At 38.0% G+C, this 15,762-nt stretch overlaps 1 protein-coding gene across 3 annotated transcripts in view; it reads right to left on the bottom strand.

Moving 5' to 3' along the window:
- LOC126475169 (tonsoku-like protein) overlaps nt 1-15,762 on the bottom strand; it is a 271,206-nt gene that overhangs the window by 87,919 nt on the left and 167,525 nt on the right. The gene's annotated exons all lie outside the window — the stretch shown is intronic.

The following is a 15,762-nucleotide window of genomic DNA, read 5'->3' as shown; positions in this document are numbered from 1 at the left end:
CTTCAAGATAAACTACTCCAACAGCAACAAACACTCTACCACCAATGGTACACAATATATCATTTCTGAACACGATTAGGTCCTTTGTAAAAATTTTGGCTGAGTTTATCTCCAGCTTTAGCCAGCTTTTGATACCTACAATTTGAGTTTCAGCGCCTTCTGTTACTGCCTAGGACTCTTGTTCTTTCCCAGCACAGCTACAACAATTTACAACTACAATACTGTTTGTTGCTAGTGTACTCCTGTTCTGTGTTTGTCCTCCATCCTTTGAGACTGTAGCCCATTCTGTTCTTTTACAAGACCCTCTACCCTACAAAACCTTCCAATCCATTCCAGACACTTCTCTCTAGCCGTGCAGAAACTTCCTGTGTGTAGTGGACTCCTTAAATGGAACTTGGGGGCCTCTTTTGAACATCCACTAGTCAATACACAAAGAGCAAAATAAGATTGGGAACCAAGCAAAGGAACTTTGCCTGTTGAAATTCTTTATAGTAAATTACCCAGGTGTTCCTGACATAGTATGTGAAATTACTGCACTCCAAGGAAGCCGTCATTCTCACGTTATTCTTGGCAAGTGGCAGCAGAACCCACTCATAAAAGAGGGTTGTAATCAGGCAAGCTTTCAGAACCAGTGGCTCCTTTTTCACACAGAAGGGTCATAGGGAAAGGAAAAGGGGTGAAGCAAAAGGGATGGAGAGGTCTTGGGGAAAAAGGTAGACTTTGAGAAAGTCAACCAGAACCATGGGTCAGGGAAGAATTACCACACGGGATGAGAAGGAAAGACTGATTGTTGGGGAAAGTCTATGGATTCAATGCTGGTGGTATGGACAAGCAGTCTTGTGAAGTGGTCCGGAACATGTTTTACAAAAACTGTCTTGAGCAGTTAGTTTGACAACTCACATGAAACTGAAATATTATAAACCTTATAGCTATAAACGGACCTGACGTTTTCAAGAGTGTCAGTATGACCTTATCAACAGTGTCAGTATAGAAACAGGGATTAATGATCATCATGCCATTATAATAGCAATGCTTACTAAAGTTTGTAAATTTATGAAGAAGGCTAGAAGAGTATTTATGACAGAAAGGGCAGATAAGCAGTTGTTAGCATCCTATTTAGACGGTGAATAGACATAATTTAATCCCACTATGATGGATGCAAATCAATATTTAAACTGATTGTAAATCACACTCTGGAAAAGTATGTGCCGACTAAACAAATTAAGGATGGAAAAGACACACCACGATTAAATAATAAAATTTGGAAAACGCTGAGGAAGCAGATTGTTGCACTCCCTGGTAATAAAAGAATGTACAAATGTCAACAAGCAAAAGTTAGAAGAAATTGTGCATGTATTAAAAGATTGAAGTGCCAAGTGTACAACAACTTTCACAGTCATACCTGAAGTGCCAAGTGTACAACAACTTTCACAGTCATACCTCTGCAAAAAGAATCTTGTAGAGAAATCAAGAGATTTCTAGTCTTACATAAAATCACTAAATGAGTCGAGGTTTTCTATTCAACCACTCATTAACCAGTTTGATATGGCAACTGAAGTCAAGGAAACATGCAGGGGGACTGTACAGATAGGCCATCATTTGACCATTATATAGAGTCCCATATGGAGGACACAGAAACAGGCATAATTATAGTTGAAAACAAGTACACTGCGAGGTCCTGACGGAATCCCACTTCCCTTTCCCAGAGAGTATCCTGTGGCACTGGCCCTTTACTTGACTTGTGTTTTAGCAAAACTCTTGTCCAATGCAAAGTCCCATGTGACTGGAAAAAATGTAGGTGACTCCTGTACCACGCGATCATGATTAAAGTACAGCTACTCACGGAGGCCCAGTGTCGGCTGTGATTATAGTATAGCAGAAAAACTTGATAGATGCTACTATGTTAATGCGGAACCAATTTACGCTGGAAAACAAGTTGGTTCCTGCAGCCACCAGGTGCTACTCTAGTGCTATACACTGTTTTTATGAAGGTATGACATAAATGCTGTTATTTGATAGTCCATAACATGGGTAAACAGTATGGCTATCAAGAAGAGAGACTGTGCACTGTTAGTGAATCAATTTTATGTGAACGACTACAATTACAGTACTGAGCTGAGAGACTACCATCGACTGAAAGCTCTGAGGAGAGTCCTGATGACATTACATAGTTTAAAGAAGATGACAAATTTGAAAACACGAAGGAGCTTGCTACAGCATCTGGAAGAGGCAGACATCCTATCCCAGTGGAAGTTTTTGATGAAGTTACTGTTGCCCTGACTGACCATGCAGCAAATTCCCCAGATAGTGCTAGTGATTGTGCAGTGTCACGAGTATTGTCCATCCCATGGTCAACAGGATGGCAAGGTTTATGGTCTATATTAAACTGGTATCTACACAAGATGGTGCAGCAGCGTTCTGAATTTGCCCTTCTATGGAATGGAGAATTTTGCACTACAGGGTGCAGTGAATAAAACAGAAATGCCGAATTTGGGGTGCTGTTAAAACTGTGTGTTGTGCATGAATTGTCATCGCACTCACTGTATGTGACTATGTGATGTGGATTTTCAAGCACCTTTATTCTTGGTGCATTCTTCTTTGAAGAGAATACACTCAGAGGGCTGGTCCGGTGTACGGTAAAGTTTGCACATTATTGAAATCTCCTTGTATAGCATGCGATTTCTACTTTGGAATAGTGTAACTGCAGAAACTGCTGTTTTCATGCAAGATGGGGCAACACTTCATATCACTCACCCAGTGAAAGATCTGCTTGATGCACGCTTCCATGTGATATCTCCCTAGGTTTTCCAGATGTGTGGCCTGCAATATCGCTTGATCTGAATCCATGTGAGATCTGGATCTGGAGATATCTAGAAGAATGCATTTACCAGGGGTACGTTTTGTCTCTACCTGATCTGAAGGCCAGTTTACAGGAACACTTTGCTCAGTTTCCACCAGAACTGCTGCAAACAACTCTTGGTCATGTCGTTTTTTGGATCCAGCATCTTGTGGATGTCTCTGATGCTCATACTGAACAAATTTTGTAAGCAGCACTTAATAATAAACTCAACATTAGTCTTTCTCCCTTGTTTGACCTCTTTTTACCATGTCTTTTTCCTAATCCATTACATATGGAAACATTGCTATACATTTTTCTTGAATTCACAGTGTTGGATTTGCATCTGGTGGTTAAAATTGGAACTAATTATTTCCCAATATAAATCAGTTCTGCATTAATACAAGCCTGCCTCCTGTCACCGATATCTTACCAACATATCTGCTTCCAGCCTTTCGGAGACCCAGCTGACATTTCAACCAGCACTTTGGCATCCGACTGTACCCAGCCAAAATTGCCTCCGTGTATGCCTCACTTCTAGGTTGACGCAGCCTCATTGTTAATCCCGCTGGCCTGGGATCTCCATTCCATCCTCCTGGAGTGATTAAATTTCATCTACGACACTTCCACATCTCAAACCCATTGCTTACCTGGTCTTCTGGGAGCCTGGGCAACATGCTGTCTTCCTTTCACTGATGTCTATCATGGTCGTGTGTGAATCTCTGGCTCTGGTCAATTATGCTGGCTGCATCTCATGGTCTATCAATCAGAGCCAACTGGACTCAGATCCCACTCTAGGCTTATCATCAGCCACACCCACCGTCCCTCAGTCAGATCCACATTGCACCTCACCTAGTAATATGCCACCTCTCACTGACCTTCTGATGTTCGCCTATCAGTCTTGCCAGCCCATCGTGTTCCAGGGACCACCGTTTGTCATGTGCCACCTCCCATCAGGCCACTGACGGGTGCTACTACTGGCCCCTCAGCTTTACCATATTGTGCCTCATAACATCTTGTGCAGTCAAGTGCCTGCTCCCTCAATATAATTTCTAGGCATTATGTTACACAGGAAAATGAAATGGAACAAGCATGTAAGGACAGGAGCAAAGAAGGAGAATGATCAACTTCGGTTTATTGGGAGAGTTTTACGAAAGTGCAGCTCAACCAAAAGGGAGACCACGTGCAGAACAATTATGCGACCCATTCTTGAGTACTGTTATGAGTATCTGGGGTCTCCACCAGATCAGATTAACAGTACATGTTACAATTCAGAAGTGTGCTGCTAGATTAGTTACTGATAGGCTGAATCAACAGGCGAGTGTTACAAAAATGATTTGTGAACTGAAATGGAAGTCCGTGACGGGAAGACAAAGTTCTTTTCATGAAACACTGAACTGAGAAAGTTTAGAGAAAAAGTATTTATAGCTAACTGCAGTGCAATTCTACAACCACCAACGTACATTTTGTGTAAAGACCACAGAAACAAAATTAGAGGAATCAGAACTCATTCAGAGATATGTGCACAGTCGTTTTTCCCTTGCTTCATCTGCTAGTCGAATAGGAAAAGAAATGACTAATAGTAGTACATGGTATTCTCTGCCATACAACATACAGAGACTTACCAAGTATGCATGTAGATGTAGCTAAAAAAAACATACTTTTGAAAACATTAAAATGGTTTAAATGGTCAAATTATTCAGAGAGAAGTGATAGCATGGAATTTTGTGGAAAGCTGCTGAGAAAATTAGTTAATTTAAACAAACAATTTGACAAATTGACTCAGTGTGATGCATTAAGAAGAAGATTATCTGGGAAAGTAATAGATTACATGATAACAGGATCCCAGATAAGAGGAGAGTCAGTGGCCATGCTACAGTGGATTTACCAGTTCCCAGCAAATCATCAAAGTTACACACCATCAGGTGTGGTTGGCACTTGGATAGGTTACTTTTCGGGCTGTCACGCGCTGCTGATGTGCTGGGGTGCTCTCAGCCTCGTCATGCCAATTCAGAAGCTACTTGAACGAGTGGTGGTAGCTCCAGATCATTAAAGTTTACAACATTCATTCTCCATATCGCATCTGATGACTTAGTCAGCTGACGATGATAAGGCAGCTAGTTAGTACCTTTGGGCCTTCTTGTGCTTTTTGGGCAGAGATTGTTTTTGTCCTCTTTTTTTTTTTTTCATAATAGGAGAAATAGGCAGGAAAAAATGACGGTTATCCCGCTAGGAGTTTGTTGGTTTGGGGTAAAGAATGTAAATCAAAACTGGGCTAATAAATCTGGGAAAAGATTTGAAGTGAGAAGGAGTCATGAGATTTATGAGCAGTGTAATAAGGAGACAAACCAGGTGAACAGGCAGTAATTTGATACAGAATTTCAGAAAGTAATGAATGATAGTATAAAAGGTAGTAGTAATTCTAACTGATGTGTGCAATGAAGAATTTGATATTTTACTAACAAATTTTCGTAGCCGTCGAGAAAGTAAAACCTCTAGGGGAGAAGAAATGACAAGTAGTAATTATAAAGATGATGGAATTAATAATATGATGTGTAATGAAGAAATAAAGGTTAGATGTAATCTAGCTGATTTTGATTTCATAACATATGGGTTTGATAATCTCGTACTGAGAGGTGAAGAAGTTTTGCCATCTAATGATGATGTTACTATTAATACAGACGTTGATGAGAATAATATTGATATCAGTGAAGATTATGGTGACACGACTGATGGGATGGTTTTGGAAATTAAGGGAAAAGCAATAGAGGATAGTGACTGTGAGTGTGACGGTGGACGTAGGGTGAGCAAGTCACTGACAGAAATATACATGGCCGGCCGCGGTGGCAAGTGGTTCTAGGCGCTTCAGTCCGGAATCGCGTGATTGCTACGGTCGCAGGTTCAAATCCTGCCTCGGGCATGGATGTGTGTGATATCCTTAGGTCACTTAGGTTTAAGTAGTTCTAAGTTTTAGGGGACTGACGCCTGAGATGTTATGTTCCATAGTGCTCAGAGCCATTTGAACCACTTGAAATATACATGAGGGTCAGATTTTGCCAGTATATATTGACAGCTGATTAGTTAGCTGGTGAAGACAGAAGACAGAAATATTAACTGTGTTAATGAAGGATGTGGAAAACAATTATTATAATTTTTGAGGATATTTCAGACTAGTTGTCATACTGACAGAAACATAAGTCTGGGCTAGATTTGAGAAAATTTGTGAGAAAATGCATCCTGTTTGGTGGGTGAAGATAAAGAATAAATTGGAAAATGAGGAGTTTGTGGGTGATACTCTATGCGTTACTGTGGTTTGTGAAAATGAGGTGCAATCTGGTACAGCTATGAATATTATACAAAGGATGAGAAACTAGTAGGAAAAGACAAATCAAAAGATATGAATTTTTAATCAACTGAGAATGGTCCTTTTATTAAGGGGATGATGGGAAAGAATGTGAAGTACTGTGAAGCCCATTTATTTATTTTGCAATTGATGGTTGAGGAGGTAATTGCTTAGTAGGCATTGGTAGTCTAATTTTTGTAATACCTGAAAACTTTAGTGAAAAAATTAAGCAAAGCATAGATTTTGTTAAAATAACACTAATGGGAATCAAAACAAGAGGAATCAGTGGAAGACATAATAAAATTACAATTTTGGGGATGAACTGGATTATGAAGGTGTAAGTAGGTTTCTAATGGTGTAGTAAAGGGTTACTACATTCAGAACAGAATTTCTTCAAAGACAAAAACGGTTATTCAAAATTGTGTAAATAGTAAGAATCAGATTTGGAGAGGGAGGGAAGACTTATGCTAATGAAAATTTTGTTGGGTATACTGAGGATGAGTTGTCTCACAAACAATATCATAGTATAGTAGGAGCCAAATCAGAAAAGGAAAAAAGTTAGTGCTTAGAGCAGAAAACAAAATTGCGGGGCTTACTCTAGGAATATTATGATGTAATGGATGAAAAACCACGAAAAGTTAGAAACGGTGTATACATTAGAGCTGAAGCCTCATCAACCATTCTTTATCAAACTTCATGGTAACCCAGAGAAAAAGTAGTAAGAGAACTTCAAGAAATGGACAGTTGAGGAATAACAGATGCACTTGTGAGTACAATAATCCTCTTATTGTTGTCTTGAAGGAAGATGGGGATATAAGGCTTATTCTCAACTATTAGACATCTTAATAAATTTTTAGAACAAGAAAATAATCATCCACAGAATACTGATGAATTGTTACACAAATTTGGATCTTACTTCTTCAAACTCCATTTGAGCATGATTCCAGATAATCTACTGTTTTCCTTTATGGGTAATGTTATCAACATTGTGTAGTATCTTTTAGACTTAATGTATACATTGCTGAATCCATTCGAGCTTTGGAGTTTGTTTTGGGGAAAGATTTGCTTGCCAAATTAACTGCCTATATTGGTGATATTTAATTACCTGGAAAAATTGGGAGGAATATTTTGGATTGTTCTGGAAAGTTAGTGAAAAATTAAGGGAATGAAAGATAAAATTGAGGTCTCTGCAAAAATTTCATATCTCAAAAACTTAAAAGAAACTGAAATTATTCTTTCGACTTTATAGTTTCTAGAGAATATTTGTAAGCACTCAGACTTTATTATTTTATTATTTACATTTTATGGCCTTCATTGGACCACTCCAGCCAACTTTATACAAGGAATTTTTCAGTTTCCTCTCAGCCCAGTACTTCTTCATTCTCTCGGATCTCATCCTTCTTCCTTCATCAGAAATTACCCTTCCTATTGTCTGTTTGTTGATTCTCATTTGCAGTCTGGTTTGTTTGTCAGTGAGTTTCCTAATTTTGTCAGTTTTGTCTCTTACGTCTTCCAATGTAATCTGCAGCTCATCCGTATCTTCCTTGATTTCAGTAATCCGCTTAAAGTGGCACTTACTATTCCACAATTTTTCTATTATTCTCCTGATGATCCTGTTATCTGGTGTTCTGATTAGACTTTAACTACACTATATGTAAATCATACATTGGAGAAAAGTGCTGTTTGAGTTTGTAGTGATAGCTGCAGAAGGCTGACAAGGAGATTAAGAAACAACTTTGTGAAAGCACGATTCCGTATGGACCAGATCTGTCATTACCTTTTTGCCTTATGATGGATAGCAGTAACTCAGGAGTGGGAGCATATTTATTTAAGGAAAAAGAAGTTGATGGGAACAGCAAACACAGATTTATGGCTTTTGCAGAAAAATGAAAAAAATGTATACTGATACACAAAAACTTCTTAAGCTTACTGAACGCCCACTGTACAGCTAAGATTTCTGTTTACTGGGTCACAGACTCATAGTTCACTCAAATCACAAAGCAAGGAGTGTAAGCTTTATCATAGCAGACTGACTAAGTGGGCATTATTCATTCAACACTGTGACTACACTAGTAAATAGATAAAGGGGAAGAAAAATTTAACTACTGAAGATGCTTTCTCTATATTACCAGTGAGGGTGGGAGGGGCTTGAGTTAGTGGATAGCACTGATGATTGTGAAAAGGAATTCAAAATTATGCACCTGAAAGGCAATAAAGATGAGAAAGAAATTAAAAATATTTGCAATGATACAATAAGAAATCAAGGCCATGATCCTAATTGGAAATTTGCAAAAAGATATGTAGGAAAGAAGGGAGATGAAACAGTTGATCAGTACTACTAAGTGTATAAGGGAATAATTTTCAGAAGAATTAGTACTTATAGTAATAATTGGAAATTATGTTGGCCTCATAAGTTTATGTAATTAATTATGTACATGAAAGTTTTGGTCTTTGTGGCACTCTAAAATGAATTCAAAAGATTCGGGAAATAAGGAAAAAACTTGTGACTTGTGATAGTAGCCAAAGAGTTAAAGTTACTAATTATACATGCAGAGGATTACCGAAAAACATTGTACGAAATAAATAAATTATATGTACCATACCATTAACCAGAAATAGTTTTTGTTACGTTTCTAATGGTTGAGTTATTTTCAAAATTGAAAAACTTTACCGAATGAAAAAGGCGTAAAGTAAGCTCATCATTTCAAAATTTGTGAAAGGGTTATTTCCCCAGTGTTGGAATACTTAAAGTAATCCTATCAGACAACGCAATGCAGTTCATCTAAAAAGCCAGAAATTTTATTGAGAGAGAAGAAATAAATAACATACTAATTTCTGCGTATCATCCTTCGAGTAATCCTAAAATACGCATCAGGCGCAGAGAACCATAAGGGCCTAAGGCACAAAATCGTTAATTTTGAAATTGTAGCATATTTGCATGCTCCTGATATATGTTGATTTTATGCTGAGTCAGGTTTATCTGTGCTGCAGACAAACATGGTATACATGAACATTCATCAAAAGCTGTCTCACTGATTTCTGTGATACTCACTTCAATATGTGCCTGACGACGGTGTGATTTAGGCCCTTATGTTTCTCAGTGCCTCATATGAAGAAAGTTGGCAGATTATATAGAATGTATAGCAGCAAAAATAATTTGAACTGAATTGAATATGTTACCAACTTTGAAGACATGTTGAATAATTTACAGAATACTTCCACTGGATTTTCCCCACACGAAATTTTGTCAGATACAAGATCAGCCTACCTAACAATAGTGCTTACTGTCTACATTGCATGCAAAAGTGTTGCACCAAAAGACAGAGAAGACATTATCAGAAAAACCATGGAGAAGCAAATGGAGATCAGAAGACACAAACATGACCAGAAATTAAAAATTATATAATTTTGAGTGTGTGATATAGCTTTTATTAAAACTCATGAAAGATCAAAATACATTAGCGGTGAACTGAACAAATTCTTTGACACGTATACTGGACCATTAATTTTAAATCAATCAAGGTCCTTGCAATTAAGAACTGTGACTAACTTAAAATCTTACAAACAGGTATCTATTGTATCTAACTAATCTGTGCATGCATATCATCATAGCAACTTTGAATCGACTTTTATTTGGGTTCTTAGGGTTTCTATTACTATTATTTATTTTTTTATGTTCCCTCAGCTGGACACAGACCATTTGTATGTCACATGCATAGTGAACACAAGGACCCCTAGCTAAGTAGCATTTTCTTCAATTCTTCATTTTCTGGTTTATATCTCGTGACTATCCTTCTCTTACTTTCCTGCCAATTATGGCCACTGCAAGATTTCTGCAACTCTGAACTGATTATATTTTTTGCCGCATTGTTTATACAATTCACAGTTACATATTCTCATTGCCCAAGTACTTACGCAATTTGTTGTATATTATACCCTTACACTCAGTGCTTATGCAATTTGCAGTTTATCACACCCTTCATCTCAGTGCTTATGCGATTTAAAATTAATTATATTCTTCAACATGTTGCATATACTATTTGCAAATTAATTACAGTCTTCCTCTCTGTGAATAAACAATTCGGAGTTAAGTACACTCTTCCCTTTAGGACTTTACACACTAGTGGGACCCATTCTCGAATATCACTTGAGGATTTGGGATCCCCACCAGGTAAGGTTAAAGGAAGATGTCAAAGCAATTCAGAGGCACACTACTAGGTTTGTTACTGGTAGTTTTGATCAACACACGAGTATTTTGGAGAAGCTTAGTGAATTCAAATGGCAATCCCCGAAGGGAAGATGATTTTCTTTTTTTTTCATGCAACACTATTGAGAAACATTTGAAAAACCAGCATTTATGATTGACTGCAGAACAATATCAAAAACCACAAATACAAGATAAGAAAAATTAGGGCTCATACAGAAGCATATATACAGCCGATTTTCCAATGCTTCATTTGAGAGTGAAACAGAAAATGGAATGACTTGTGGTGCCACTAAGTACCTCCGCCACAAATGGTATGGTGGCTTGTTGAGTATGTATGTAGATGACATGCATTAAGGCATGAGATTGATAGTGTGTCTCCCTCTATCTCTGCAAAGCTCATCGGAATATGTTTACCTCCTATGCCCACAGATGGCAGCCAGCACTGTGCTGACTTAAGCAGGTCAACCACACTTGTGGTGTCAGTAGTATGTTGGGACATTTAAACTGGTAATAGGCTAGAGGTGCTACACTGCCGTATAATTCTGTGTTGTGGGCAAGCAAGAGATGTGTGGATGTGGGTAAATAAAGTAATAATCGATGAGAAGAGTTAGATAGGTATATAATGTATGGAAGTTTGGGTACCGTATTTACTCGAATCTAAGCCGCACTTTTTTCTGGTTTTTGTAATCCAAAAAAACGCCCGCGGCTTAGAATCGAGTGCAAAGTAAGCAGAAGTTCTGAAAAATGTTGGTAGGTGTCGCCACAACTAACTTCTGCCGTCAAATATATGTAGCGCTACACAGGTATGGTTTGCAGGCACAAAGATAAATACTGGCGCCAAAACCTCTGCGACAGTAAATAAATTAGAAGAAAAGGTAGAAGAATGTAAATGTGTTTGCTGCTATCTCGTTTAAATCCTGTCTGCCTAATAAACTATGAAACTAGAGTGATACAACGGCAAACGCGGAAGAATATACATATCATGTCATGTTTATATTCGTATTATTCTTATGCTGAATAGTGATACAGTCAGAAATGAAGCACGGCAACAGACTAGATTTTTAAATCTAAGATGACTCTAATTTCTGTGCAGAATGTAATGTACTAAAGAGGCGTCTGCAAAGATTTTCAAACGGAGAAAAATTTTCGCTAAAGTCTCGTTCCGAATATCTATCATACGCAGTCTATTATTTGGTTCTCGTTGACCATTATCAAAGAAGGCAGCAGTGTAAGTAACAACAAATACGTCTCTTGCCATTGTTTCGCTTATGAGACAATTCCTCTTTTTTTTTTTTTTTTTTTTTTTTTTTTTTTTTTTTTTTTTTTTTTAAAAAAAAAAAAAGGCGCGGTAGTGCGCACCAAAGCAAGCCATGCCGTGAGCGGCGACAGGTCGTAAGCACTCATTATCAGAATGCGACGAACAGTACAATAATGCATTTTCAGCTTAGAGTGACGTAAACCCCTATAACAAAGAGAACGGCACTTATCAGATCAAAGCAAAATAAGCAATCAATTCAAACCAGACGAAGCATGTGAAAAAGGAAGGGTACCCATATAAATACAGACGGAGCACCTGACACATAGCAATGGCTACTTGGTAAAGCTTAACTGTTAAGCTTACGACTCGAACCAAACTACTGTAGCTGAACCTTCATCCATTTGACCTCAATTGTGTTTCACGTTACAATGGACCAACTTTGTTTCGCTTTTGGAGGGGCGGTCTAAAACTTTTCTCTCACCTTGAATTTTGAGTCACAAATTTCAGGAGCGACTGAGATTCGGTAAATTTTTTTTTTCCTTGATTTCGAGTCTCATTTTTCAGGTGCGGCTTAGATTCGAGTAAATACGGTAGGTCCAGGTAGCTTTCTTGGATAATCTAAGGGATAAGGTGACCACTCACAAGAAACATGAAATCTGGGTTCAAGTAGTGGTACGGCACAAACTTGTGTAAATCACTTTTTGCAGTACATCTATACCTATTACAGTTAAGTTTAACTCCACGACTAAATTTCAACACGTTATCTGACGACAAATTTACACTAAAACTGATCTCTCCAACTGAGGTAATAATTTAAAATTACTAATATGGCAGTCAACTGTTATCATTAAAACCAGTGAGATAAGGTAAATGTCATCACTTACAACAAATGAAATTGATAAACACAAACACGAAATATTAACCAAGGCAAGAAACCTACTAGTGAATGCTGAGTGCCAATTTTCTGGTCGGATCCACAGAGATAATTTAATTATAAAGTTCTCACGAAATCATGTTTTGAAATGTAATCCTGTAATTAAATTTAACTGTAATAAGTGGAGATGTACTACCTAAAACAATATATGCTAATTTGTGCCAGACCAGGACTTGATCCCTGATTTCCTGCTTATTGCGAGCGGTCGCCTTATCTCTTAAGGTATCCGAGTACACCCCCCGGACGAACTCAAACTTCCTTACTACTTACCTGGCTCCTACCTATCAGCACATGTGTATGTAGATTCCTTGAATACTATATGGAAGTAAACATGAGGTAGTACATATACTACACCAGAGGTGCTCAACCTTTTTAGGCCTGACATCTACTACAAGCATTTTAGTCTTTAGATATCTACTGATTTAAAAATTCCACAAAGGTTTAACACCACCAAAGCCAAAATTAATCATTTTAATAACACCAAATACATAAAAGGTAATTTTCTATCCAACAGAAGTTTTAGCCCTACTACTCAATTTTCAAGATAATACACATGAGGGGGGGGGGGCAGATTACACCATCATAAATGTTGAAAAACGTGTGATCAGATGCTTGGCTTTGCATACTATCAGGAAGTTTATAATCTCGCAAATAATTTTTCAGAGGCAACCTTACGTAGTCTGAAAGATGAGATCAGAGCTAAGAAAGCCTGAACAGTTCTATTGTGTTGAACTCTTAAATTCAGTTTTCAAAATCTGTCTCCAGTGTTGTCAGGTTGCACGTGTCTTTGCACTGTCTTGATCCAATAATGTTTGTTGATCTAAAAGCTCTAACTGAATTTGAGGAAAGTATTTCACATTTAATTTTGGTAACTGTGCTATCCGAAGGTCAAGTTTTGCATGAAACACTTTATCGAAGACATAAACATTCTGACAGTTCGGTTTTTCCTTGAAGTTGTTTAACTCACATAGTTTAACTGTCATATCAGTTACAAATGCTAGAACCAACAACCAGTTTAAATCACAGAGATCTAAGTAATCTACCTCTCTTTCATCCGACACACAAGATTTTATCACTGGCAGAAGTCCTCTAAATCTGCTTAAAACCATGGCTATACTCAGCCACTGAACTTTGGTGGGCAACTGTAAGTCTCCATACTAGCTCTCCAATTCTTCTAATAGTGCACTGAACTTTCTTCTCTATAGTGATTGTGAGCAAACTGAATTCACAATTTTTGCAACAATACTCATAACATGTATCATTTCCAAAATACGTCCACAAAGCACTTGCTGATGCATGATACAATGATACTCAAAGAAAGGAAGGAAATACTTGTTGTTAGCACACAAGGTTACAAATTCTTGGTGTTTGCCCACCATGCAAGGCACTCCATCAGTAGTAATAGCCACAAGTTACTGAAATGGGAGATCATATTCAGAAATGAAGGATTTGAATGCATCTTAAAAATCTTCTCCTCATGTAGTGACTTTCAAGGACAAAACTGTAAGAAAGTCTTCTTTTACACTGAAACCTGAAAACACCAATCTTAAAAAGAAAATCATAACTTGGGATGAATAACTCCAGCTACTGAGCCATCTAGCTGCAATGAGAAACAAGCAGGACTGAAAATCTGTAATCAGTTGACCTCTTACATTTTCCGGCACTAATTTCACTTTTCTTGATACACTACGTCTTGCCGGTGGCATGTCTCTGATGGCTGATACTAATCTATGACTTGGTTTTAAGTGGGGAAAAAAAGGACTCACTAACAGCCAGAAGGCATTCCTTAACAATAATGCCATCACAAAATGGTTTTCCACATTTCAGCAGTACTTCTGATTATGTTATGTTTGATGAAAAGCTGTTTTGTATAGACCTTACAAGAAATACTGTTGTGATTGTAATTTACTTTTAACATTGGAATGTTTCTTCCTTCTCAACTCACTACCAATAGCTGCTTCCGATCCAAAGTCTTTTGTGAACTGTTCTAAAATGGTGTTCAATACTTCCCTTTCCAGATGAGGCTCGAATAGCATTATATATTGTGTAGGTTCTTTAAATGGCATACGCATAGAAATAAATAACTAATGATTACAGTTCGCACCATCCCCATGCAGCAGAGATCTTGTATGGAGGTATGATTATATCTGAGTAAGCTAACAGGAAATTGAAAGTCATATTACAAATTTTTTTATGTACCTCAATTGTTGTGTCTCCCCTCCCCCCTTCCCCTCCCCCCGCCCCTCCTGCCCACCACCCACCCATCCATCCATCTTGGTGCCTGTTGATCTTTTGAGCTGGTCTGATAAAGATGTATGTACTTGCACTCTCCCAATATTGTGTTAATTAAAGGTTATAACATGCGAAAGTCGCAAATTTTCATTCTATTACCGAGCTACGTCCAAATTTCCACATCTCGATGCGAGAAGGACTTACATTTTTAAATGGACCTTTTTGGAGAATAAGTCAACACAAAGAGAGAATAGCCAATGCAGCGACACTGGCACCATTGTACATCATCAGGGAGACGATGTAAGTATCAAGCCGTACACCAAAACTCAAGGGAATTAACCTTGAATCTATGTTCCAGATCTGGCTCAACATTTCTTAACCCTTGTGCATCCATACCTGCATGCATTTCTGGTCTTACAATTTCTGGCGAAGCTAAATGTGCGTTAGCTTAACTACATCAGCTCTGAATAATTCACATTATCTGTCTCCCAGACCACTATAATATGAAACACATGCACGTATCTTTATTTATTATTCTTCCCACTCAACATTAAAGTGCTATGTTTTCCTGTTTTTAGCTGCACTCATTTTTTTCATAAAAACATCACTAAGTGAGAACTACAACTTGGCGTGGAGACTCCCTTTTTCTGATCGTTAGGACACAGCAGCAGTCAGGAGACTTCACACCATAGTTGTTTGGAGATGTTTGTTATCAATTGAGTAGCATACTATTCGGCAGTATTGACTGATGCTGTGCTGCCCTGTGGTGTGTATTGCACTATTTTGATAGTGATTGTTTCAAAAATGAGCGATGAGTGCTTATCTGACATGTCAATACAAACTGCAAATTAAGTATCAAGAAGTATTTAACCAATCGCTACCAACATCACGCACACTGTCGTTTCGTGGAAGCTCAGAAACAGAGGTTTGTGTTGCCTACTGGAGGCAGAGC

The sequence above is a fragment of the Schistocerca serialis genome, chromosome 4, assembly GCF_023864345.2.
Source record: "Schistocerca serialis cubense isolate TAMUIC-IGC-003099 chromosome 4, iqSchSeri2.2, whole genome shotgun sequence".
NCBI classification, from domain to species: Eukaryota; Metazoa; Arthropoda; class Insecta; order Orthoptera; family Acrididae; genus Schistocerca; species Schistocerca serialis.
The sequence above is the reverse complement of the archived record's forward strand: the minus strand, read 5'-3'. Positions and strand labels throughout refer to the sequence as shown.